The sequence below is a fragment of the Adiantum capillus-veneris genome, chromosome 9 (assembly GCF_014529385.1).
Source record: "Adiantum capillus-veneris isolate H3 chromosome 9, ASM1452938v2, whole genome shotgun sequence".
Classification (NCBI taxonomy): domain Eukaryota; kingdom Viridiplantae; phylum Streptophyta; class Polypodiopsida; order Polypodiales; family Pteridaceae; genus Adiantum; species Adiantum capillus-veneris.
In genome coordinates this window covers 50,307,576-50,334,694 of record NC_140939.1, presented here as the reverse complement: position 1 = coordinate 50,334,694, position 27,119 = coordinate 50,307,576, and the positions used below count along the sequence as shown (strand labels likewise).

At 42.5% G+C, this 27,119-nt stretch overlaps 2 pseudogenes; both read left to right on the top strand.

Moving 5' to 3' along the window:
* Nucleotides 1-17,317: 17,317 nt before the first annotated feature.
* Nucleotides 17,318-26,794, top strand: LOC147450465 (mogroside I-E synthase-like; annotated as a pseudogene).
* LOC147450466 (ruBisCO large subunit-binding protein subunit alpha pseudogene) lies at nt 19,003-21,376 on the top strand (annotated as a pseudogene).
* Nucleotides 26,795-27,119: the final 325 nt, after the last annotated feature.

Sequence of the window (27,119 nt, the reverse complement as noted above, 5' to 3'; positions counted from 1 at the left end):
GCAAAGGAAGCGAGGTGCTTTCACTCTCGCTCTCATGCATAACCAAGGAATCGGAGAGGAGGGAAAGCAACTCAATCTCTCGCTCGCTCTCTCTCTCTCTCTCTCTCTCCCCTTGAGAAGCTTGAAGGAGAGCACTCTCATTCTCAAACCAAAGCAAGAGGAGGAAGCAAGTATTGGAAGCAAAGGGGACAAGAGTGCTTGAGAAAGGAGGAACGAGCTCTCGTGAATAAGCAAGGTGACAAAGGAAATCGAGGGCAAGAGAGGAGGGAGAGGATTATGGCAAAAACGAGGGAGGAGGAGGCATAAGAGAGCTCTCACGGGCTCTTGCACTCTCTCGACCGAGGCTAAGAAGCAAAAATCTCTTTAGTTCTCGTAGCTAAGCAAGCATCTCTCTCTCTCTCTCTCTCTCTCTCTCTCTCTCTCTCTCTCTCTCTCTCTCTCTCTCTCTCTCTCTCTCTCTCTCTCTCTCTCTCTCTCTCTCTCTCTCTCTCTCTCTCTCTCGGATATCCCTCATCGTAGAGTTAGGAAGCAAGCAAGGCAAAGGAGGAAATTATGAAGTGGTGACGGGGGAATCTTATCTCTCTCTCTCTTGTGACCTTGAAGAAGAGGAGGTACGGGCATAAGTGAACAATTGAAGTGAAGGAAGTCGAGATTGGGAGGAAGAGAGCAATGTATATAAGTCTAGAACCTAAGAAAGTAGAGAGAATAATAGGCTTTGTATCCTAGAGGGAGGTGGATGGGTAAAAGAGGGAGGGGGGGAGTGGTGGGTCCACAGATATGTTTTTGCAAAAACCCTAAAATTTCAAAATTTTCAAAAAAAAAATAAATTCAAAATATTCCATCCAACACTCCCCCCTAACCTACCCTATGATCAAAAAGTCATTTTCTCACTCTAGAACCTTTTTTCCAAGACTCCCTTCCTCCATAGCCCCTTTCCATAACACAAAGCTCTCACTCTCTCTCTAAACTCTTACACCTTCCTCCTTCTTCAAGCTCTCCATTGCAACTTTAAGCTCTCACTCTCTCTCTCTAAACTGTCTCCCTCCTCCTTCCTCAAGCTCTCCATTGCAACTTTAAGCTCCCACTCTCTCTCTAAACTCTGTCTCCCTCCTCCTTCCTCAAGCTCTCCATTGCAACTGTAAGCTCCCACTCTCTCTCTAAACTTTGTCTCCCTCCTCCTTCCCCAAGCTCTCCATTGCAATTTCAAGCTCCCACTTAAGCATCCATGGCAAACAATGGTCAAAATAGACGCCCCAAACCCATCATTCAAAGTATGGTTCTCCACAACTCGAAGAATGAGGAGCAGCAATGGGAACCTCAGGTTTTTCAAGAAGGTGCGTGGGTCTACATGCAACCTTCCGCAATCGGTCCCCATCGTGTTCATGAAAGAACAAACATTGATCTCCATTGGAAGGGAACACTAATAGGCTTCAAGCAAGTAAGAGACAAGGGTACGGTGGCAATCGTTCAACATGTTTTCATGTTTGGACACATGCGTCTACGAGGGATCACTAACCCAAGGGATTTTCCTTGTAATTGTATGTCCCTTGCACTTCAATGGTTTTGGTGGTAACCAAAAAATGGACTTTTTACATCTCACGGACTGTTTTGTTTCTATGTAGATGTTTTCCCTTCTAGCCTTGTGGAGGAGAAACCACTCTCATGCCTTTCAGGCACATTTACGGCCATGCATGCAAGTCTTGGAGATATGCTCTTCTCCAACACAACTTCATCAAACCTTGCACGACAAAGGGTGTTCTTCTACACCCACAAGTACATTGTACCTATAGATGAGGAAGGCTACAAAGAGCTACAACCTTTGGAGGCTACAACCTTGCGTAGCATGGAGTGGCCAAAGCCAGATGCATTCACTGTAATGTCTTTGAAAGCCAAGATTGTAGCTGATGTGAGAGCATCATTAAACTTTGGAAAAGCCTCGCGTTCCGTTGGGCTTGGATGGTGTTGTCTTGCTCATGTCTTCGCTAGCATCTTTGGATCTTTGCCTTTCCATGCAAATATCTACAATACGATACATTGGAAGCCATCCTTGGCGAGAAGTGGGGGTATCCTGAAGGACTTCACAACGAAGATCGCTTTCAGTGTCAAGTTGGAAGTTTCGGCATTGCTATCCGTTTCATCAAGGTGCGCTCCACCCTTTACGTGTGGTACTTCTATGAAAGGTGAATGTGCAAGATTGGTGAATGGATTCCATTGCAATCCACAGATGCTGCAATTGAGGTATTTGATATTGCAATCAAATTGTCGAGTGGTGCCGTTGAAACCGTCCAAGTGAACAAGCATTGGACATTGGCCAATGTGCGGGAGCACTTAGTGATAATGGGTTTAGAGCATGGAGAAGATACAAAATTTTGCATCGGACGACGTAAGGTGAATGATTTTTCTCTCTTAATTATGTTATATTTATGTTCTTTTGATTATTCCCTGCTCTAAGTTGGGTATGCTATTTCTTTTTTTTTTTTTGCTAGATTGGTATCCGCATGGAGAGCACGATTCAAATTGAAAAGGCATGGACGACGGAAGAGAATTTGATTTTATCATTAGAGTAGTTATGTTTTGTACTTAAATTTCTTATAATATCACAATTGTAAGTTTAAGCAGATGGTTGTATCAAATTTTGGCAATGCACATTATCTTAAAGTCGTAGTGATGTGTTTTTAGAGTTAAATGATTGTAATTTAGTTTGTAAGTTTTTTATAACTTCTTGTTATTTGTGTTACTTTATGAAAATTGTTTAATATTTTAATTATTGTTTTTTTTTTTTTTTGGGGGAGGGGGGGGGGGGGGGGCACATGCTATATAAAGCCTCCTAAACCTTACCATTTTCACACTCTTTGCATGTTCACACTCTCATTTGAGCTCCAGCACTCTTTGCATTCCTACCTTAAGAGCTAGCATTATGGCATCCTCCTCCACCCCTCCCGAAGCCACGGCATTACAACGCTTCCAAGCGTTTTTACAAACAACCGAGTGGCAAGATCGTGACGATCTTCACAATTTCTTCACCAATTCCCTGATGTGAACGCGACTATTCACCTAAACAGCCAATCTTTTCAGCCTATTTTGGAATTTTTTGAATTTTACATCGACAAGTATGCTATACCAATTGTCCGACAAGGGGAATTGTGGATTCCATGCGATTTGCTTCGCTACATACACAAAGGCGATCGGCCTTTCACCCAGCGACTTCAACGATTTTGTGTAATTGCGGGTGAGGCAGGTCAGTACATTGAAGATTCACGTTTGAAAAAGAAGAAGGTCGGCACCCAGTTTCTAAGTCGCTTGGCGACTTTTGTGTTTCTTCTTGCGGAGGAGCCTGAAAGATTTGAGGTGAGTTTGCTTCATTTGCGCCTTGGGGGTGTCGTCAAGGACACAAAGGAGCCCATTACAGCGCCCTGGGATGCAAGCAAAGAGGGCAATATTCTTGCCTAACCTACCCAAGCGGTGTCGTGGATGCCGCCAAATCCATGCGTGATGAGGGTGCAGAAGCATCCTTTAAGCCCGCTGCAGATGCACCGGAGGAGACATTAACTCCGGAGGTTGTTTTTGAACACCCCTCCCCAATTGTAATAAATGGGGAGGAATATTTGTTTTTACATGATCTTGAAAAGACTTTTGACATCCGCATGGATGAGTGTCTGCCCATCCTCTGAGCCACTATAGAGTCCTCTGCCATTGACCCCTCTTCCGATCCTTTGGATCGAAGCCTCCTTCCCCTTGGAGAGAGTGTGGTAGATAGATACAGTGGAGTTGGCAATGGTGGCGGTGACAGATGCACCGCACTCATCTGTGTCGGAGGATGAGTTTGTAGCTACACGCGCATTGTTTGAAGCCCAACGCACTCCTATGCCTGTTCATATAGATGAACTTGAGAGTGTCGCTATGGCTCCCAATTCATCTATTTCTCTTGACAACAAAGGCATAAACGATGAGGACGATGAAAAACAAGAGGTATTAATTAATTTTTGTTTTATGATTACGTTAATTTTCATTGTTGCATTCTGAAATCTTATTTACCTATTGATTTCTTTGTAGAATGTTGTGGAGTTGGATGAGCATACAGGTCGGGGAGGAGATGGTAGGCGCCAAGCTTTTGGATGGCAGTCGTCTCTTGCGCATTACCTTGGCAAGCTCCCCTAGGACGGCTTTGCGATAATCCACAAGGAGTACACTCCTTGTGGTCAATTTTGGGTGTCAATGATGAAAGCAATGAGCTGCATCCTATGCCTGTCAACCATATCTCAAGCCTCCCAAGTTATATATCTTGTAAATAAATCTTTGGCCAGTGCTGCATTTGCGACACACATTTGTGGTCGTGTGCTTTGTAACGTGGCCTTAAGCCAAGGTGTAGGTCTAAGCAATGTGGAACAAATTGCTTGGGATGTGCTGCACAAACAGCTTCCCTGCGCCCAAGAGCGCCGAGAAAACATTGCTCGCCATATCTTAGATGGCTCAAGCACTCAATAGCTGCATAAATCTTGTAATTGACTCCTTCAGATATGTAATGAGATATATCACATCTTTGTACTTTGTTATTTCAAAATTCGAATGGAAATTGATTTTAACTGGTACTTTCCAACTTTTGTATTGAGTTTATGGTACGATAGACAGTACGTGATTGGTTCTATCTTGTGATACGATTGTGCAATTCTCTGAATCAAAATATAGAGTTTTTTTCATATAAATAACATCAAAAAAAGCATAATATCATAAAATTCTTATATTTTAGCCTAAAAAAGGTTTAAAAAGGGTGTCTGGAGGCCTGCCGCAGAGGCGCGCGAGAAAGCAAAAGTAACTTCTACTTTTGCTTTCTCGCGCGCCTCTGCGACACGCCTCCAGACAGCCTTTTTAAACCTTTTTTAGGCTAAAATTATAAGAATACAATGCTTTTTTTGGTTATTCAATCAACCACACTTGGTTGACAGCTCTTCTATCCACATCTCTCTCTCTCTCTCTCTCTCTCTCTCTCTCTCTCTCTCTCTCTCTCTCTCTCTCTCTCTCTCTCTACTTAGTTTTACTTATATCACTTAAAACACAAATGTACACGACTCATTATATTTGAAAAAGCCACGACTCATTATATTTCAAAAAGATATTTTTACATTGGCAAAATTGCATAAAAGTCAAATTCAATCTCTTTCTCCTCTGATTCGACACGCAAGAGCTAAATCCTTGGGCATTATTGTCACCCGTTTTGCATGAATAGCACACAAGTTGGTGTCTTCAAAAATAGAAATTAGATGATATTCTGCCGCTTCTTGCAGAGCTTCTACGGCGATACCTTGAACTCGAAACGCCATTCGATAACTTTGCTTGATCTCTTTCACCAAACGTGCGAATGGTGCCTTGCGGATGAGAAGGTCTGAAGTTTTTTGATAGTGACGAATCTCTTGCAACGCCTTTGGAATGCGTCGCTTCACAACAGGAGCCCGTTGTTGAGGGATGGTACGACCTGGGACATGGGCCTTGCGAGGGCGAACCTTGAAAAACTTTTTCTTTTTACGAGAGGGCTTGCGAGGAGGAGCTTGCGCATCTTCAAGGCCACCATGTGATCCAACTGGCTCTTCAACTCCACCCTGCGCTCCAACTGGCTCTTCTGCTACATCCTCAAAATCCTCTTCATTTAGTAACCCATGATCACCTCTAGGCTAATCTGACGGCAGAGCGCCGAAGCCACGTGGCAATGTCTTCCCAGCCGAAACTCGATGATTACTTGGGATCTCCTGTCCACTCCATGGTGGGCTTTGTGCTTCATTGTCCGTTTCGGTTTCTGTGTCTGATGTCACTACCCGTTTCTTCTTGCGTGAAGGTTGTCCATCTTGTTGCTCTTCACCTGAACATTCTCTCTCCATCTCTTCTAAGAGCTCTTGTTCGTGTATCCAAGGTGGTTTTTGAGCACCTTGGACGGTTGAGTGAGGGTGAGCAAAAAAAGGTTGATCTTTTCTTGCTGTTTGCTTTGTGCGTTCCATGGTGTAAGAAGGGGCAAGATTGAAAATGAGACTCCCTCTTCTCGAAAAGCCCTCTATTTTTTTGTTTTAAAGGTCTCTTCACACTTGACCAGGCCACTTAAAAAAACTCTTAATATCATCAAAATATAAAAAACAAAAAATGGATAAATGGAAAAGTATTATATGCAACTCAACAAAGACATCTACAAACATAAACATTACATTGCATAGCATCATTTGTTTTACATGTTGGGTAACCAACGTTTGCCCACTCTATGGCGATTTTCACGCAACCTAGCATGATTAAGGGGTCCGGTGGAGTTTCTCCATTTCTCTTTAGCAGTAAGTCGAGATTGTCTCCTAACCTCCTTGGCAAGACTTGACTTTTGCGCTCGCTCTATGGCATGACATCTCCTCAAAGAACAACGAAAGAACCAATCAAACATCTCCTTCATGTAGTTGGATCTCGTAGTTCCACCACCGTGACGTGTATTTTTAAAGTAAACACCTTTGGCTCGATAATGTGATTTTTCCATTCCTTGAGTGCTCCACATGTCTAATGAACCATATTTTGACATAAAGAATGCTCCATGCGCATACAAAATATGCTGCATCAAGAAAAAATGCTTAGATCAAATAAATATTTATGTATAGTATCAAAATTTGAACTGAACAAAGTAACTTACCATGTAGTGTGTGATATTGCTCTCTCCCCACGCTTGCACAAATGCTTTAGTGAAATTCGAAATGTGATCTTTGAACAAATTTTGTTGCTCGCTCGTGGTTTGGGGTTTCCACATGATTTGAAGCACTAACTCCAAGTGGTGCCACACTTGCCTACGCAGATTTACAAGCACGGGACTTGAATCTTGATCGGTCGTACACTTGCAAAGGGCTTTCCATAGCTCCCATGGAGCATCCTCTTCACCCCTCTCCTTTCGCATCTCTGGTTTCTTGAAAAACCTACGTGCTTTCACACCATTCATAGATACTTTTTGTGGCACTTCATGCATATTTTCCACCTCACCGATGATAGAAACATTGCCACCATAACATCCAATCGAATTTAGAATTGTTTCAACTATTCCAATGGCTTCCACGGATCTGGAAAGTGGTTTCATTGTGACAGCGTACTCTATGTGAAGCTTTAACAAACGATCAAATATACGCATAAAGGTATGCAAAGTGCAAAATTGTACATTTGTAAGTGGAAAATTGATAATGGGATGCCATGTTTTATCTTTTGTCGACCAATTGGGGACCTCCATGATAGGACACTTCAACACCGAGCACACCCAATCCCTTGCATCATCATCCATTGACCCTGTTGCCTGACTTCCCTTGACATTTTTCTTTGAAGACATGGAGCCACGAGTACTCTCCTTGTATCCTCGTACACAATATGGACAAGGAAGAAGTGATGAAGCACCTTGTTTACACCCAAGTATACATTTGATTGTTTTTAGATCACCTCCTAAGTGCCACTCAACATCAAATGTACCTACTCCATCTACTTCTAGCTTGTCTCCCTCTAGTTGTGCCTTAATAACCTCTGTGATCCACGGGATCATAGAGAAGACCCATGCCAACACCTCATGAGTCTCTTTCGGAACTTCAAAAGCTCCTAACCACCATATTTCATTTTCCGATTGTACACTAAATGATGGTTTCTGAGAATGATCACTGATAGCATCGACTTTTGCAAAAAATATTGCCTCATTCATGAGTGTCACACTCATACGTTCCAATCTCCGTCCTTTGACAATTTGGCATTCATCTAGCTTAAGAATAAATATGATCTTCTCTCCAAGTACTGAAACAACATAGGAATTGAATTATTATACTAAATGATATTCAATACAAATAAAAAATGACATTACAATTTGTATTACCTTGTGGAGACAAAGCATAAAATTTAAGCATAGCTCATTGTAGTCGTTTCAAGTCAACAAAAATATTGTTGAATTGATGATAACTAAAAGAATTTGCCCCATTAGGAATAGTATTGCCTCCCTTTATATTACCACGTGACTTGGCACTCGTGGAAGAGTACACCATGGATCCTTCAATGTGTTTGTATTCGCCAAGGGATTCCCGAACGAGATCATTGTTTGCTTTTTTTGCAAGTCGGACCCTATGTGGAATAGGAAATAAATTCTCGGTGATGCCTTGCTCTCGTAATGCATCTTTCATCAATCCATGAAGTGCATGGTATGCATTTGTGTTGATCCCAACCTCATCACAAGCTCTTTGGACATCATCCTCGTACACAAGGTTAGAGATCTTTTTTAGGATCTCCTTTGTGATGGCATCTTTCATGTGTTTGGCCTTTTCACAACCTATGATGTGAAGTATATCTTCCTTTGAGATGCATCCTAGGAGAAGATTTCAACGGTCCTCTTGTCTAAAACTTCCACACACATCTTGTATATATGTCCTATTTCAAAAGGTGAACCGAGTTACAAATTGATGAAAATTATTTGAGAGTTATGAACATTGTGAATTTAAAAAAATACCTGGTTGCCGTGATCCGCTTCTTACGTGCTCCTCCATTAGAGGCTAAGTTTTCAATGGAAGAGAACTCCCTCTTACACTCACGCATGCCAAATGGAGTGGCTTTTAGGTGCATCATTGCAATCTGTAGCTTAGTTACCTCTGTTTCTGTAGCTTTCATCTCCTCTTTAAGATCTTTGAGTTGTTTCTCTGTGGAATGTAGTTGCTGTTGGAGATTTGTGGAATGAATGTGTAACACTTGACATTGTTGTCAAAAATATGCCGACGCACCTGCGTGATTGGAGTCCAATCTCTTACAATACCCAAGAAGACCACGTTCTCCTTCTCCCACATATTTGATTAAGCTTGGGAGTGTACGGAATGTCGAATGATAGCCCACGAGCGGATCTTTTGGATACAACCCTCCATCAAGCCACAAGTCAACATTGGTTTCTCCTCGAAACCGTCGTACGGATGCCGGTTGAGATGCTTTCTCGTCATTTTTTTTTGTGGGAGCAAATTTGATTGGTAGACGCAGACTGACATTAGTTGACCTAGTAGATGACGGCGCAGGTGATTCATTGGTTATGTCGCGAAGAGACATGGTGAAAAGTTATGATGGGGAAAAAATTTGATAAGATATACTTTTTAGGATAAACAGACAATTTTTGGGATAAAAAGACTTAAAAATATATTTTTTCATATATAGGTTCAATTTTTGAGCTCAAAGGTGGGAAATTTTTAAAATTTTCAATTTTTAGGCTTTATTAGATGGACGTTTTGATGATGTGGCATTATCTATTTATTCTTGGAGTTCATGTAGAGAGGGGCCCAAGGAATTTTAGATTTGGACCTTATAAAATTTAGATTCTTCTAAAAAAATATTGTTATATATATATATATATATATATATATATATATATATATATATATATGGACCTTTTGAAAGCTTAAAAGATCCATTTTGAAGATTTTATAAAAAATTCAATTTTTTGGGGTAGATTGATGCACGAACTGAAAAGTGGATTTTGTCATAACTACTTACTCTCTTTGTTTGGTGATAGGTAGAGAGAGAATGGTTCTTCTCTCTACTTTTACTCCTCTCTCTCTTTTTACTCCCCTCTCTCTCCTACTTTATCCCCCCTCTTCCTCCTACTTTACCACCCTCATTCCCTACTTTCCCCCCCTCTCCTATCTAGAGAGAAGTTAGAGAGAGAGCTACAAAAGTAGCCCTATTTATTGTCTTTGTTCCCTCCATCCCCTACAAAATTAGCTTTAATCCCTTAAAATTAGGAATCCTTACATGGCCCCAAGGGGGTCCAATTTTTCCTAATGGCAAGTGCTTAGAGGAGAAAGTCAAAGCTTGTGAGTGGCATTGAAGACAATGCAAAGCAAATAGAGCCAGAAGCCACAGAATATTTGGCAATAATTGAAGCATGAAGATTGAGGCAGTGGGCAAAATTTAAGTTTGCTGAATCCAAGGGTAGTTGAATCCAAGGGTAGTTGAAGCAGATAAAGCGACAGGAGGGAATTTCCATCACTGTCATAAGCTAAAGATTGATTAATCATCTTGTTAAGCCTCGGTGTCATTAACAGCCCAGTTAATCCTGTAAAACGAGAGCTTAAAATCCTAGTTAGCAGATGATCCAAGTGACGGTGTTGATAACAGCCTGCCTTGGCTAAGGATTAAGTTATACTCAAAGCATTATTCAATTAATTGATATCAGATCACGGTGATTACCAGATCTTTCAGTGTCTGCTATTCTCTCTCTTTCACACCTCTCATAGCCAGAGGCCCGACGCCTACCCGGCTCACGTTTCGAACACATATCCCTTAACATCTTTGGTGAACCCGATGCGAAACGAGCCGGGGTGGGAGGTACAGATGGAGAATTTAGAGCAGATGATGAAGATGATTGCAGAGTTAAGTGCAAACGATTTTGATGATAAGTCAACAGTTCCAGATTTTTCAAAGATGCTTCAATTGGTTCAAGGATCTCTGCTTGAAATGGAGGTCATGAAGAAGAAGAATCAAATGGATGAAGCTATGGATGCAGCTTTAGATGCGGTATACGACGAGAGGCGAGTCTTCGATGGATGGGATCCAGAAGGCTACCTAGATTGTTATGAGTCTGAAACCAAGTTAAGAGGGATACCAGAAGAGTTAATGATCAAATATTTTGAGCAGCTAGTGAGTTCAGATTTGAAGGAGCAGATTCAACAGGTTACAAAAGCCTGCAATGACAACTGGGTATATTTCAAAGAAGCTATTGTACAAGTAAGTTATGAGCATTATGCAAGCTATCAAGAACAGAGTCCAAGTCTATCAAACTATGCAAGCTATCAAGAACAGAGTCCAAGTCTATCAAACTATGCAAATATTCGAGGACAAGTACGATCAAAATTAGAAGGTGTGATTGATGAGTATATTGTACAAGACGCTACCTTCTTACATGCTAATGATGAAGATATAGTTGAAGCTGTGTATGAAAAGTTGGGTTTAGCAGATGCCTTGCATGAAGTATAAGTCTTTGAGGGTGAGGCTCTACAGCCTCAAGATACACAGGGTGAATTTTGCAAAGAACTTATACAGGCAGTACATGAGGAAATGAAATTAGGGGATCAAAACAACGAAGTGGCTAAAGCTCAAGAAGAAATTGTGCAGGTGAATGAGTGCAACCATATTCAAGTAGAGATGCATGAAGATTTGGTTACAACTAATACTTTTTCTACTGACTCAGAATTAGAGCAAAATATTTCTGGTATAGATTCTACCATAGAGTTGATTGATGATACAGATGTTATAGGTCATAGCAAGGGTGCAATTAAGAGTAGTAGGACCATGGATTTGGATATACCAGATTTGTCGAATTTGGATATACCAGATTTTGAGAACTTCGTTAAGCAAGAGTATGTGTTTGAAGATCTGCAAAATGTTGATTCACAAGGGGTGCAGACTCCTTCTTTGACAAGTTTCTGTGACCCAGAGCTACCGATGTGGCAAATTGATCGTGAATTTGCTGATGATTTAGAGGGGGAGAAAAATTCTTCTCTATCAAGATTTTGTGACACAAGGCTCACACTATGGTAGAATGATCATGAACTTGATGATTATGATTCAGAGGGGGTGCATAGTGAAGTGCAATCTCTTGGTGTTGAATATGATTGGTTTCATTGTGCCGATGATATAGATAGGGCAATAGATGAAATTTTCAATGTGCATGCTGAACTTTGTGCCTCAAAAGTGCAAAGATATTTGGATGAGGGTGAAAGACTTGCAAAGCAGTTTATAGGAGATGTGTTTAGTATGCATGTCATATGCGGAAATCTTAGTTTACAGCAGCCTGAGATGTGCAGGATGGAGGAACCTTCTGAAGCGGTGGACCTAGATCTTATGTGCTTATTGGACGAAGCTTTGGAAGGGTTCTCAAATATAGATGCTAAGGATACCAATCAATCTAGATTCATGCATGAGCAAGTTTGTTCAGATGCAGCTGATGATGACCTTATGCAATTGTTGGATGATGCTCTACTTGATTTTGAGCCTCTACAATATAGAGAATTGTTTTCTGATGCATCTTGTGAGTATAATGAAGAGAGTTTTGCCAAAGACTTGATGTATTCAGATATGCATGATTGGGATTCCAATACTAGTGAGAGTGAAGGTGCACTACCAATGATTTTACCTATGATTGATGATCAACAATTGAATGAGCCAATTGCACAGGGGATATGGCAGTATCTAGTGATACCTGATGCTATATGGGATCTGATGTTACCCTATGATGTAGGAGATTTTAAGCTAGCTTTTAACCCAAGAGGTGACAGATATATGCATGGTCCGGGGCAATTAACTTATATGCCATATGATCCAGGCGTTTTCATGAAGATTTGTGGGTTAATTCATGTTTATGCTCTACTGATTGGATATTCTTGTATTTTTCCTATGATCCTAGAGGATGGTGCAAATTTTTTAAAGGAATGCTCACAGTGGGGTAAATGATTGGTTTCCTGTTTGATCCCGGGGGCTACTAAAGTGCCATTTGAAAATTTGAAGAGTATCAGTTATCTATTGTAGCAGGTTGCATGGTACAAGGTTTTGGTTTCTAGATTATGCTAAGTCAAAAGAGTTTTGGTTATGCGTTCAATAAGATTACATGGCTGGCTTCCACTTGACTTCTTTGGACAATTGATGAAGTGTCTTCACATCTTTTGAGTTGGTTCTGCTACCAGAACTTGAAGTAAAGGACTTGACAACCATTCCGTGTGCAGACAGAGTAAGGCATACTTAAGTTTGACAGGGTTCCCTAAAGCGATCTTGATGGTCAAGCCCTGTGCATCATTAACTAGAGCACTTGAGTCTAGCGCGGTTCACTAAACATGTTTTCCATAATTGAATGCTTTGGAGATACGACAGATATGGTTCAAAGATTTTTGATGGGCAGCTATCTAATGATTAAGCTAGAACATTGATGATAGGGTATAAGTCTTATATTATTTTCCTTATGTTTACGAGCTACCTGAGTCAAATGATGGCAAAGAGCTTAAGGTACCTATAGCAGATGCAGATTGAAGTGCAGTTGGCACAGACCGGAGGCTGTGCAGGTTTAGAGAGGGTGGATGTCATGCAGCTCCACTCCCATGCTAAGAAAGATACCAAAAAGAAGCACATCGGGATTAATTGAAGCTTACCTAATGAATGATCAGTGTTCAGGGCTTGCTAACAAGCTAGTTTTATGATTAATGTATGCCAGCGGCTTAAAAGGGCCAACAAATGCCTCAATGATGCTGAAATGGAGTATGCTTGAAGTGATTACAGATGGGAGATTATGGTCTTGAACTGTAGTGCTTGAAGTGCTCTATCGGCCTGTCTTTACGGCTCATCGATTGGAGCTACCGTAAAGAAGTTATGGCAGGTTGAAGTTTGAGTCAATTGCAGATCTGTACCGGATTGGGCAACTGCAGCTAAGGGGACAGAAATGAAATGAATGCATAGGGTTGAAGTGCTCAATTTGTGGAGCGTGTCTATCTTTTCATATCCGTGATTGGAGTCACGGTTACCAAGTTATCGCCATATTAAATTTCAACGGCGGTCAATTCTGCACCAGTCTGGTCGGCTCGGGCGGAGTGCCATCTAGGAATTTTGAGCTTCATCCAGGTTTTGGAATGCGATAAATTAAATGCTCAAAGAGAATCTTGTGCGGAATGTCATCTCATATAGTGCATTGAAAGCATGGTATATTGCAAGTAGCACTACGATAATTGATATGTATGCCTAATGTGGTGATTGGCAATGCCTCGCTAGCAACAACAAAGCTCTGGCGCTCTTTAACTGAGTGCGAAGGGAAGGCCTTTCACCAAATGCAATCACTTATAATTTCATCTTGAATGCATGTGGCATTATACGAGATGCTGATATGGGCAGTTAAATTCACGATGATATTGTCAAATCAAGGTTTACAAAAAATGAGCTATGCCTGGGCCCAGTAGAAGGCACAAAAAGTTCTTGATGAGCTCTGTGTCTGGAATATTGTCGTCTCTTGGAATGCAATGATTGCGGGATTTACCCAACAGGGTGAGAGAATTCCTGATGAGATTGTTTGACAGGGGCTGCTGGAGAAAGATGTTGTGTTTGGCAATGCTTTAGTCGATATGTATGCCAAATGGGGTGCCCTTTAAGGGCCGCCCACCCAAAGAAAAGGGGTTAGAGGCCGCCCGACCATGACCTTAAAAGGGTGGCCACCCATTGAATAAAGAGGAAGGCACTTTAATGTGAAAAAGGGTGAAGAAAAATAAAAGCATGGCCGGCGAGATGGCAGCGGGTAGGAGAGAGCGCAGGGTTGTTTGCGCTCGCAGCGGGCTCCATGATGCTTGGATGACTTCGAAGCAGAAGCAAATGTTGATGAGCAGGCCGTGGCGCCGCTATTTACTTGGTGAGCCAAAGGTTCTTTCTCCCCTATCTACAGCCACAGGCAACCAACCGGCATGGGAAAAACAGTTTTTCTAAATAAATAAAAACGAGCGAAGCGTGCTACACTAAAGCAGCACCATGAAAAGCTTTACCATGCACTGTCTGCAACACAGAAAAGAAACATGAAACGCTCTAAATAAAACTCCGTGCAAAAAGCTAACAAGTGATCTTCTCCACAAGCAGTTCGCAGGTTCCCCAATAGCGATCATAGCAGCTTTGTGTGCAACAAGACCCAGTGGCTAGCTGAGTATGACTCAGCTCGTTTCCCCATGCCTAATTCTCAAGATTCACACCAATTCTTTTCGGCGCAATTTGCCTTTGCAGTAGTAAGCCAGGTAGAATCGAAAAGGAGTACCAAAGACCTTTCAAACCCTTGTTATATTTCGTAGATCATCAAGCTGGAGAGTACTTCGGATGCTTGCCAAAGTGATGAGCATTCTCAAAGATCAGATATTTCGTGCGATCAACCAATGGAAGAGGTCTGTTCTAGTGCTAATGAAACAGAAGATAATCAAATTTCAATCAATGATCAGTTGGCCTAATCCGGACTCGAACCACCGAAACTCATTGCCTTCGCATGCCCGTTCAACACATTTTTTTGTTGATGCTATCAGGGTGTTGGCGATGCAGACAGAAGAGACCGAAGAAATGGAAAGAATAAACATCGAAGTGGACATGAGGGTAGAAAATCTTATGATGGTTATCCTCAAGTAATTAGCTAGTGGCTTCAGTGCTAGCTGCTTGCGCTTTTAATTAGCAGAGAGTGTGAGGGGATTAGCGACAAACAACTCAATGTCGAGAGGAAGGCATTGGGGAATATTGCCACTAGTGCAAGTCATGGTCTGATGAGTTGTTGCCTTTAGTCGCACTCCTTGTCCAACTCTGTTGATAGCCTATCTAAAAATTTGATGAGGCAAGCATTTCAAAACGATCTGCAAACAAACAGAAACATCTCTCATGACCAATTCAACACAGAATATGGTGTCCGTGGGAGTTGGTTAATGTGTAGCTCCAAGGAGATGCAGCAACATTGCAGCGGAAGTCAAGTAGTCAAAAGAATAGTCAAGAGCAGAAGAGGAAGCTAGTTCTTTTTTCCGCACAAAGAGCTTTGATGTTGGAGAAGTCGAAGAACAAGGACTACGGAGTAATGGCATTTCCGGAGACAGGCATACCAATATGTCAGCACCTATTAGCCTCCAGCAATAGTTCACTGCTGGCCATTCAACATTTGGGTGGGATAGCAGAAATTTTACAGACAATATGGCCGATATTGTGGCTTGTAAAGAGATTCTCTTTCTAAACCGCATGCATGCGGCGGCCAATGTCTCCGTAGTTGAGATTAGCAACAACAGTATACTGTAGCGTTTTCCTTTAGCAGATTCATACGAAGCACGTGATGCCGTTCATGTGGATATGAACGCATAGTAGTTATTGCTTCGGAGTTCCCTTCTTTCCAATAACCACGATTCGGTGGCGGATCCTATGAGCAAACATCCATGTACGCAACAATTATCAGATCAAGTTCAAATGGTTGCAAATGCAAACATCAATTTGGTATCGATACATAACGCAGGTTAGTCAACAACAAGGAGGCAAGAAGACATAATTGCTGACCGTAGCAGCTTACAACTCAAAGAGAGAGAGAGAGAGAAGGTAATATTGATCATAGGACATAGAGCATAAAGTTACATTTGCATGTTTTGTGTATGGCATGGAGGACATATATTCACAACACTGTACGTTCTGATTGCACAAGCACGACTCGAGCTCGACAACATTGCAAGGTCCATTATTTGCATCCAAATTTCCATGCGCATGCGTTTGCTTGGCGCAACACATATACGCTACGGGGTAGGGCACAGCTTCCGTTTCTTATAATTTTTTGGAGAGACCACAGTGCCAGCTCTCCACCATACTTTTGTATGGCACCTCTGTATGACATGCACAATATACTTTGCACTTTCAGTGTGACGTTTCATTGCAAGACGATATGTTTAGCTATTCACGTTACTTTTGTTGTAGCTTGACTCACATATCGGCTTGTTGATTGGACAATCAAAAAACAGGAGTACAACATTGCAGGTGAGTAAAGTACCTCATTTATTGTTGTAGTTCATTGATGCTTTATCTACTTGCTTGTTTTAGAATTTTCCGCATTACTTCCTTTGTTGTGGTTTATTTGGATCTCATTTTCAGAACTATACACTCAATGTCAACCAACATCTGCACGTGAGTTACACACAAATTTTTGCATACGGTTGCTTGCCAAATGTATGTGATGTATTACAATAGTGAATACACAAGTAGTGAATGCATGTGGTGTATCATTGTAGTGAATATACACTCCTTTTGCCCTCACTTCTGTATTATTGTTGGGCGCTTTGTCATCGGAGTGTATATCCATTTCACGTATATCCATTTCACGCAATGCCACCCTTCCCAAATTAGTCTTGCTCTTGTTCCCTTTAGTGCTAGCTATTAAAAGTCAATTTGCATGTCCTGTTATATTCTATAGATGTTATATAGCAAGGCCCACCAAGCAAGACTAGTTTTGACTTGTCATGAAGTGAACCTATGAAAATAAGGCATGAAGCAAAAAGAAAAACTATAATTTTTGTCTAAATTTGGGCAAAAAACCATAGATTCTATTTCGACTCCTGGAGTGACCTCCCTCGTGACGTGGCAATGTTTCAATATACATTTATTCTTTTCGTGCTATGAATTACGCCTCTCTCTCACACGGACACGTCCGTCATACGTACTCACACTCGATATAAGCCATACACAGATCGACCTGATTTGCTCAGTATCTCCGAGCTTTAATTGATTCATTGAGGGCTCACGGTGCAGAAGCAACATGCAGGGCTCTTGCTATATTGCTCCCCATGTGGTTGTCTTCCCTTTTCCTGCTCAAGGCCATGTCAATGGAGCTATGGACCTGTCAAGAAAGCTAGCCTTACTTGGAGTGTCTATAGCCTTTGTTTGCACTGAAGCCTACATTAGCAGCATGTTGAAGCAAGGCTTCGACTCAGGCGGCCTGCCCATTCGCCGCCATGGCCTTTCGGACGGCTTGCCGAAGGAGAAGAACATGACTGACACTCTTGGTAAATTGGATGTCTTGGTAAGAGTCACGGAAAGCATGGGCCCTGCTCTCCAAGAGCTTCTGAACAAGCTCAACATGAATGAAGATGGGCGCATTGCGTGTGTCATCTATGATTTCTGGTTGTAGTGGGTGGGACGCCTGGGCAAAGAGCTTCACATTCCTGCAAAGATCTTCTATTCCATGTCATCTAGCTTCACCTCATATGTATTGCAAATTCCTGGTTTTGTATCGGAAGGCCTGCTTCCGCTCGGGCCGCACGCAGACTTGAATGGAGAATCTAACAAGTTTAAGATCCCTGGTTTCCCATCTCTCCATGTCAGTGAGGTGCCTGACATATCATGGGATCCCAATCCCGTGTGCTCCTTCGATTATGTCCTCCGCTGTACGACTTTGTGGCGCGATGCGACGGGTATGCTATTCAATACAGTGTATGAATTGGAGAAGGAGGTGATAGATGGTCTGATGGAGAAAGCCCCTGAGATGGACATAAAGGCCGTGGGCCCGCTTCTGCCAGCATCTTTTCTCATGAAGGAGGAGATGAGCAAGGAAGCGAGCGCAGCGGATGTGGATGTGCGGAGGACGACGTGCTTGAAGTGGCTGGATGAGCAGCCGGCAGCATCAGTGCTGTATGTAGCGTTTGGGACGATTGCCTGCCTGTCAGAGGCTCAGGCACATGAGATTGCAGCGGGTTTGGAAGCCAGTAAGGAGCGGTTTCTATGGGTGTTGAGGATCCCAGATCAGCTGCAAAACGGAGAGGCGCGGACGCAGCTGCAGTTGCCGAGCGGGTTTGAGGAGAGAACTGCAGGGAGGGGGGTGGTGCAGTGGGAGGTGGCGCCACAGAGGAAGATATTGGCGCACCCGGCGATAGCGGGGCTTCTCACGCACTGCGGCTGGAACTCGACGCTGGAGGCGCTGTGCAAGGGGGTACCCATGTTGTGCTGCCCCATGTTTGGGGACCAAGGCATGAATGGCAAGTGGGTGGACGAGCTTGTGCACACCGGCAAGCTGTTGAAGAGAGAAGGTGAGAATGGTATTGTGAGCAGAGCTGAGGTGGAACGCATGACGCGGGAGGTCATTAGTAGGTCGAACCCCTTGCGAAGCTCAGCTGCTCGGACTCGAGACATCGTTTGCCACGCTGCCCTCGATGCCTCTGGTTACTGCGTTAGCGTAGCAGCCTATTTTGAAATTTTGGCTGGAGGTTCGTCCACGTGGCCTCGTTAAAAATAGTGGCTTTTGCAATCGCTCGCTCTCTCTCTCTCTCTCTCTCTCTCTCTCTCTCCCTCTCCTGGGTTGAGAGAAAATCCGTCTCTTGAGATAGTTTTCTACGACGTTAAAATACTCTCCTTCTTCTTCTTCTTCTCTCTCCCTCTCCCTCTCTCCGTTGACAGAAATCTCGACCTCTCAACGGCCGTGATGATATCAAAGCTGTGGCGACTATTTCTTCCGGTAATGATGATGGCATAGGTACCATGATTGCTGATGCCATCGACAAGGTTGGTCCAGATGGTGTGTTGTCAATTGAATCATCATCGTCCTTTGAGATGACAATCACAGTCGAAGAAGGAATGGAGATGGACAGGGGGTATATCTCCCCTCAATTCGTGACTAACCAGGAAAAGCTCATTGTGGAATTTGATAATGCAAGAATTCTGGCTGGAGGTTCGTCCACGTGGCCTCGCTAAAAATAGCGGCTTTTACAGTCTCTCTCTCTCTCTCTCTCTCTCTCTCTCTCTCTCTCTCTCTCTCTCTCTCTCTCTCTCTCTCTCTCTCTCTCCCCTGCGTTGATAGAAAATCCGTCTCTTGGGATAGTTTTCTACGACGTTAAAATACTCTCCTTCTTCTTCTTCTTCTCTCTCCCTCTCCCTCTCTCCGTTGACAGAAATCTCGACCTCTCAACGGCCGTGATGATATCAAAGCTGTGGCGACTATTTCTTCCGGTAATGATGATGCCATAGGTACCATGATTGTTGATGCCATCGACAAGGTTGGTCCAGATGGTGTGTTGTCAATTGAATCATCATCGTCCTTTGAGATGACAATCACAGTCGAAGAAGGAATGGAGATGGACAGGGGGTATATCTCCCCTCAATTCGTGACTTACCAGGAAAAGCTCATTGTGGAATTTGATAATGCAAGAATTCTGGCTGGAGGTTCGTCCACGTGCAGGCCTCGCTAAAAATAGCGGCTTTTGCACTCTCTCTCTCTCTCTCTCTCTCTCTCTCTCTCTCTCTCTCTCTCTCTCTCTCTCTCTCTCTCTCTCTCTCTCTCTCTCTCTCTCTCTCTCTCTCTCTCTCCTGCGTTGACAGAAAATCCGTCTCTTGGGCATATTAGTTGACAAATTGGCAATGCGGTTGAATTGAGGACCCCATGTTGATACGTGAAGAGGACGAGCAAACTCCTTTTGTTCAATTTCTTTAAAGAAAAGTATAGATGGCTATGATTGGTCTCTCTCTCTCTCTCTCTCTCTCTCTCTCTCTCTCTCTCTCTCTCTCTCTCTCTCTCTCTCTCTCTCTCTCTCTCTCTCTCTCTCTCTCTCTCTCCTCTCTCTTTCTCTCTCTCTCCTGCGTTGACAGAAAATCCATCTCTTGGGATAGTTTTCTACAACGTTAAAATACTCTCCTTCTTCTTCTTCTTCTCTCTCCCTCTCCCTCTCCCTCTCTCCGTTGATAGAAATCTCGACCTATCAACGGCCGTGATGATATCAAAGCTGTGGCTACTATTTCTTCCAGTAATGATGATGCCATAGGTACCATGATTGCTGATGCCATCGACAAAGTTGGTCCAGATGGTGTGTTGTTAATCGAATCATCATCGTCCTTTGAGATGACAATCACAGTCGAAGAAGGAATGGAGATGGACAGGGGGTATATCTCCCCTCAATTCGTGATTAACCAGGAAAAGCTCATTGTGGAATTTGATAATGCAAGAATCCTTGTCACTGATCAAAAATTAGCCACCATCAAAGACATTCTATCAGTTCTAGAGAAAGTTTCACAGCTGAATGCTCTTTGGTGATTGTTGCTGAGGATGTATCAATAGAAGCTTTAGCAACTCTAGTGGTTAATAAGATGAGAGGAATCGTGAAAGTGGCTGCTCTGAAAGCACCAGGATTTGGTGAGAGATCGACGAAAAGCCTTACTGCAGGACATTGCCATCGTCACACTGGTGCTGAGTTCATAGCTAGTGATCTTGGCTTGAAGCCTGAAAGTGTTACTGTTGAGCAGCTAGGGATTGCCCGGAAGGTGACAATGACCAACAACTCAACGACCATTATCGCCGATGCAGCCACCAAGGATGAAATCCAAGCGCGCATTGCTCAAATCAAGAAAGAACTTGCAGAAACCGACTCTGTATATGACCAAGAAAAGTTGTCAGAGAGAGTGGCAAAGCTCTCCGGTGGGGTTATTGTCATTAAGGTGGGAGCAGCCATAGAGGCTGAGCTGGAAGATAAGAAACTCAGAATTGAAGATGCAAAGAATGCTACTTTTGCTGCAATTCATGAAGAGGGCATATATTGTTCCGGGTGGAGGGGCAACCTTTGTTCACCTTTCTGCCTTGGTCCCTGGTATCAAGGACACAATTGTAGATCCTGAAGAGAAGCTCGGTGTTGATATTGTACAAAAGGCTCTATCAGCTCCTGCTGCTTTGATTGCAGATAACGCAGGGAGGACTGAAGGTGTTGTTGTTATTGAGAAGCTTCTTGAGAGTGATTGGGAAATTGGTTACAATGCTATGACTGACAAGTATGAGAACTTATTGGAGGCTGGTGTCATTGATCCTGCAAAGGTGACTAGATGTGCATTGCAAAAATCTGGCTTCTCGTCCTCCCACAGTGGCACATGACCGTTCCTTTGCTCATCTTTTTTATCGACGCCTCGCTTTCACGTAGTAATTTTAGAGCAGCGGCACATAGCGAAGCGAAGGGATCTCTCCAGATGCAATCACCTACGCATGCATCTTTTTTTATCGATGCCTTGCTTTTCACGCAGTGACTTCAGAGCAACGGGGACTCTTGGAATGCACTGATTGCAGCAGGGCAGAAAACTCTACTCCAACTGCAATCACCTGTGCAGCATGGTGAAGGCATGTGGCTCTACACATGCATCTTGAAGGCATGTGGTTCTACGCAAGGTGCTGATATGGGCACGAAAATTCACGGAAGCTTAAATGCGACCTGCGTGCCTCGACGATAATCAATCTATCGTACGGTGAGTAACCATTACTATTTCTTGATTTTTGACACTGAGAACGCAGTTAATGAACTCATTGAAAATGGTGTGCTGTCGTGGGCATGGCATGTTCCCTTGTATTATAAAAATTGGGGAGGATTGTGCAAACTCTCCCATGCAAGGAGACTTGCATCTTTTCTTTTTTTTCGAATCATAGAAATGGGACAACAAACAATTAATAACATTAACATCTTGTATGATTACAAACATCGATCTCGATAAAACTCTAACCCTCCTTGTGGTTTTTTGCGAGGTAAACCTCTGAAAGACAAGGTGGATTTGCTCTAGATTATCTTTGAGCAGATACAATGTGAGTGTGTTTCGCCAAATGCAGTGACATACGTTTACGCATTGAAGCTTGTGCCACAATCAAAGCTACGAAGCTTATTCATGATGAGATTCTAAGGCACCGGCTTTTGCAAAGCCATGTCGCGCTGGGTGGTGCGCTCATGGACATGTAAATTTGAAATGTTGTCTCTTGGACAATGTCACTCATAGATGGGAAGGGAAGAGCTGTCTTCAAATTCAATCACCTATGAGAGAATTCATGACAAGATCACCATATGAAGCAGCTTTGGGTGGAGTCTGCAAAAAATATTATCCACAAATTAATCAAGAACCATTGCATGCCAAACTTGCATGCGTGAAAGGTATCAAGCTCAAGCTCTCTCTCTCTCTCTCTCTCTCTCTCTCTCTCTCTCTCTCTCTCTCTCTCTCCATCCATTTTCTTTATCAGGGATATATACTCTTGTTGAATCTTCAAATGACACAATCACACTTACACAAGAAGATTCAAGATCATCGTGTTGTAAACACAAGACCATGTCTAACTTCGGGTCATAGGATTTATAGAAAACAAAGCATAATCTCTCTCTCTATCTCTCTCTCTCTCTCTCCTCCCCATTGTTTCTCTCTCCCTCATAGCTTTTCCCTTCTAGGTTTTAATTACTTCGTCATTACATAGCGAGATTCAAAAATTGTGTTTCCTCTTACCCTCGGACTCACTTCAATTCAATACAAATGCAGCTAACGAAGCACTCTAGTTACTTGGTGAGCCCAAGGCTCTTTTTCCGATATCTGAACGCAGCAGCCACCACGTGGCACTAGATTTAAATTTTAAAAAAAAACATCGCTGTTAAACTTCGCCTTGAAAAGCTACCAGGTGAATAAAATAAAAAGCGCACTCTGCGTTGCGTTGCAGTCGCAGATCATCAAGCTGAAGGGTGCGTCGGATGCTTGCCAACGTGATGAGAACTCCCAACAATAAGTCTACAGATTAGGAGCTCTTAGGGGGAGAAAGCATGGCCAACATGATGGCTGCATATGGGCGGCCACAAGAAGGAGGAGCCCCACATTGTAGGAGCTGCCCATGCGCCTCAGTATGCAGCCCCTGGCTATGGCGCCACATGGCAGAGGTCTCTATTCTAGTGCTAATGAAACAGAAGATATCAGATTTCAATCAATGATCAATTGGCCTAATCTAGAGTCGAATCACCAACACTCATTGCCTTCCCAAGCCCGTTCAGCACATTTTTCTGTTGATGCTATCAGACTGTTGTTGGTGATGCAAGCGGCAGAGGCAGAAGAAATGGAACAAGTAAACGTCAAAGTGGACATGAGATCAGAAAAGCATAGAAGGATCAATCACACCAAAGCTTCTGATGGTTATCCTCAAGTAATTATAAGCAAGTGGCTTGAGTGCTAGCTGCTTGTCGGATGAGCCATTGGCTTCAGTCGCACTCCTTGTTCAACTCTGTTGATAGCCTATCTGAAACTTTGATGAGGCAAGCATTTCGGAACAATCTACAGACAAACAGAAACATCTCTCATGACCAATTCAACGCAGAATATGGTGTCTGCGGGAGTTGGTTAATGTGTAGCTCCAAGGAGATGCAACAGCATTGCAGTGAAAGTCAAGTAGTAAATCATGCAGGTGCCTACGCTGCTGATCAGGATCAAAAGAATAGTTAAAGAGCAGAAGCAGAAGTTAATACTTTTTTCCACACAAAGAGATTTGATGCTAGATAAAAAGCTGACGAACACGGACTGTGGAGTAACTGCATTTCTGGAGACAAGCATACCAATATGTCAGTACCTATTAGCCTCTAGGAGTAGTTCATTGTTGTCCATTCAACAACTCGATGGGATAGCAGAAACTCTATAGACAATATGGCCAATATTGCGGCCTGTAAAGAGCTTCTCTTGCTAATAACCGATATTCGGTGGCAGATCCTATGAGTAAAGGTCCATGTACGCAGTAGCTATTGGATCAAGTTCAGATGGCTGCAGATGACAGACATCAGTTTGGTATTGTAGCCAACACAAACCCACATTTTTCCTTGGGGCAGTGATAATCTATTCACATCTTCTCAAAGGTCTTTTGTGCAACAGGCGATTGAGATAGAAACCACATATAGCAAGCGCGACTCCAGCCCGACAACACTGCAAGGTTCATTATCTGCATCCAATTTTCCACGCGCATGCATTTGCTTGGCGCAACACATAAATGCTACGGGGCAGGGCACGGCTTCCGTTTCTTATAATTTTTGGAGAGACCACAGTGCCAACTCTCCACCATACTTTTGTATGGCACCTCTGTATGACGCGCACTGTATACTTTGCACTTTCAATCTATGACATTTCATTGCAAGACAATATGTTTAACTATTCACATTGCTTTTTTGTAGCTCGACTCAAAAATCGGTCCGTAGATTGGACATCGAAAAGCAGCAGTACAACATTGCAGGTCAGTAAAGCACCTCATTTATTGTTGCAGGTCATTTATGCTTTATCTATTTGCTTGTTTTAGAATTTTTTGCATTGAAAAAAGATATATATTATGATTATAGAGGATCTATCTATGTTATAAAGGCAGATATTATAATTATAGAGGAGCTATCCACGTTAATCCAAACAATATTTTACCTTATCGTAAGACAAAATGTTAATGTAACAAGGAACACATTGGCAGATCCCTTCAACAACAAATGTGTTCTCTTTCTCAATGATCTTTCCCAACTATCCCTAGTTTGTAGTCACGCACGGGAGCTTTGTAACACATGCCATATCACAATCTCGGTCCACTTTCTACATGCAACTCTCTATAGGATGTCATGCTCTGTAAGACATGCAACAGACCCTGAATTGCTTCAATTATTGCCCATTATTCGTGAAAGAAAACCAGCTATAGATGAGATCAATTGTACCTTGGGTACATGTATTATAGATGAAGCACATATGCATGACTACATCAACAACTCTACTCCGATAATTTGTACTCACGGGTGAGACTTCCAATACTATAAATACCTGGTCTTGTATAAGTTGTACAAATCAAAATGACATTACAAAAGTTGAAATAAAGACGAAGTGGGGTAACATAAATGTCCTTCAGTAGTGGCTCCTAGAGTCTAAGTTCAACGAACTAGATCTGATCGCAATTGGCATGTGTTGCATGATCATTGAAAACACCGACTTGACAATCGGTGTGGCAAACGGTGCAACATGCGTTGTCGATGCCATAGCACAAAACAAAGAAGGTGAGGATACATGTATCGTTGTCCTCATTCATTGTACTCATAATAACTACAAAAGAAGAAAGGCAAAAACACAAATAACTACAAAAGAAGAAAGGAAAAACACAGTCAACATCCACCTTCTATGCTACCAACCATTCGATGAAAATTTTCTTTTTGAAATACTTTCCGTTTGCAAGAATTTACATGTGGCACGTATACTAGAAAAAAACATTCATCAGTAGACAACATCTCTTGGATATAATCTCAACTATAATTATCCTTATAATCTCGAATAATTGATGCACTTAACTTTGTCTACTCCCATAAACATTATCTCAAATGTATATCCCTTTCATGCAGTGTCGCCCTTGCCAAATTAGTCATGCTTTTGTTTCCTTCACTGCTAGATACTAAATGTCAATTTGCATATGTCCTAGTGTATTCTATAGATATTATATAGCAAGGCCCACCAAGCAAGACTGGTTGGCTAGAGCGGCTCTCGTTTTCATGCAGGTCGTCATCGGGGTTGCCACATCACCAGGGGGGCTTCTTGCGCCTTCTCACGGCGGCGTGTCATAATAACTAATATCTAGATCTCCTAAATGATTTTCTCATTTTAAACTGATCATTTAATATGGGGAAGTGCTATGGGAGAGAAAGCTAGAATATTGGTAAGGCTGGCAGATGAGGCCACAATAGGGATCCAAAGGGGGACCATCTGCAGAAGAGCTATGTACATAAAATGTGCTCCAAAGACCCTAGGGTGTAGCACATTAAGACTTCCAAAATGCTAAGGTTCCAAATTCAAAGTGTAAGTCCAAAGGGTTAAAGCTTAGGATAAATTGGATGGTTGTGCACTCTCCAAAGTCAACACACATCCCTACACATGAGGGGGCGAGCCCTAAAGGTAGGGGATGAGAGATAAACTCACACACATACACACAAGCTCCCTTTGTACACAAGGGGAAAGAGGGACACATGTCAGCTCCCTAGCCCAGATGCCCACAAGATGTACTCGAATCCTATTGGATGACCCTTGAAGTGGACCAATGAGAATTAGGCTAGAGTAAATTTAGTCTAATTAATTTTAAAACACTTAATAAAAAGAACCAATGAAAATTAAGTCTCCTGGATGATTTTTGGACAGCCCGTGAAGGGGTCCAATAGGAATTGAGCACCCAATGGGCTACTTAATTCCTATTGGCCAAAATGGGGAAAGGTCCAATGGGGATTTAATTCATTTAAATCAATTAAGTTTAATTGATAAAGCTCTCACAAAAGAGGAAAGGGGGACACATGTCAGAAGGCTATACTTAATTACTATTGGCTAGCCTGGGGAGGTCCAATGAGCTTGTAGCATGAGAAAATAGCAAGAGGGGTCGACCAAGAGAGAGGGGGGGCTGAATTTTGAAGGGCATTATTGTCTCACACACAGACAACTCATGTGTGGAAGTAGGAAGACTCTCTCTCTTCAAGCTTTAATGGAAAGCTTATCACCTACTCCAAGCTTGTGAGAAGGGAGGCCTACACCAACAACTCTTGGCTTTGTGATGCAAATCCAACCAAGAGCCAAGCTTCAATGCATGCTCATATCCTCTACCATGCTAATTACTAAGCTAAGCTATGCTAATATGAGTGATTATGTGAGGAGATGTACATCTTTCTCTTAAGATACTCCTTCTTCCTCTCAATCTACTCTCATACCTTGCTAGCTCTCACCATCTTTGAAGGTGTGTGAGGTCTTGGGTCTAAGACCGGGGATAATTGATGTTGTGTTTGCTAAGTGTTTTGCTTAGTGCATGAAGCTTTCATCTTCATTGCACTAGCTAGTCTTGAAGG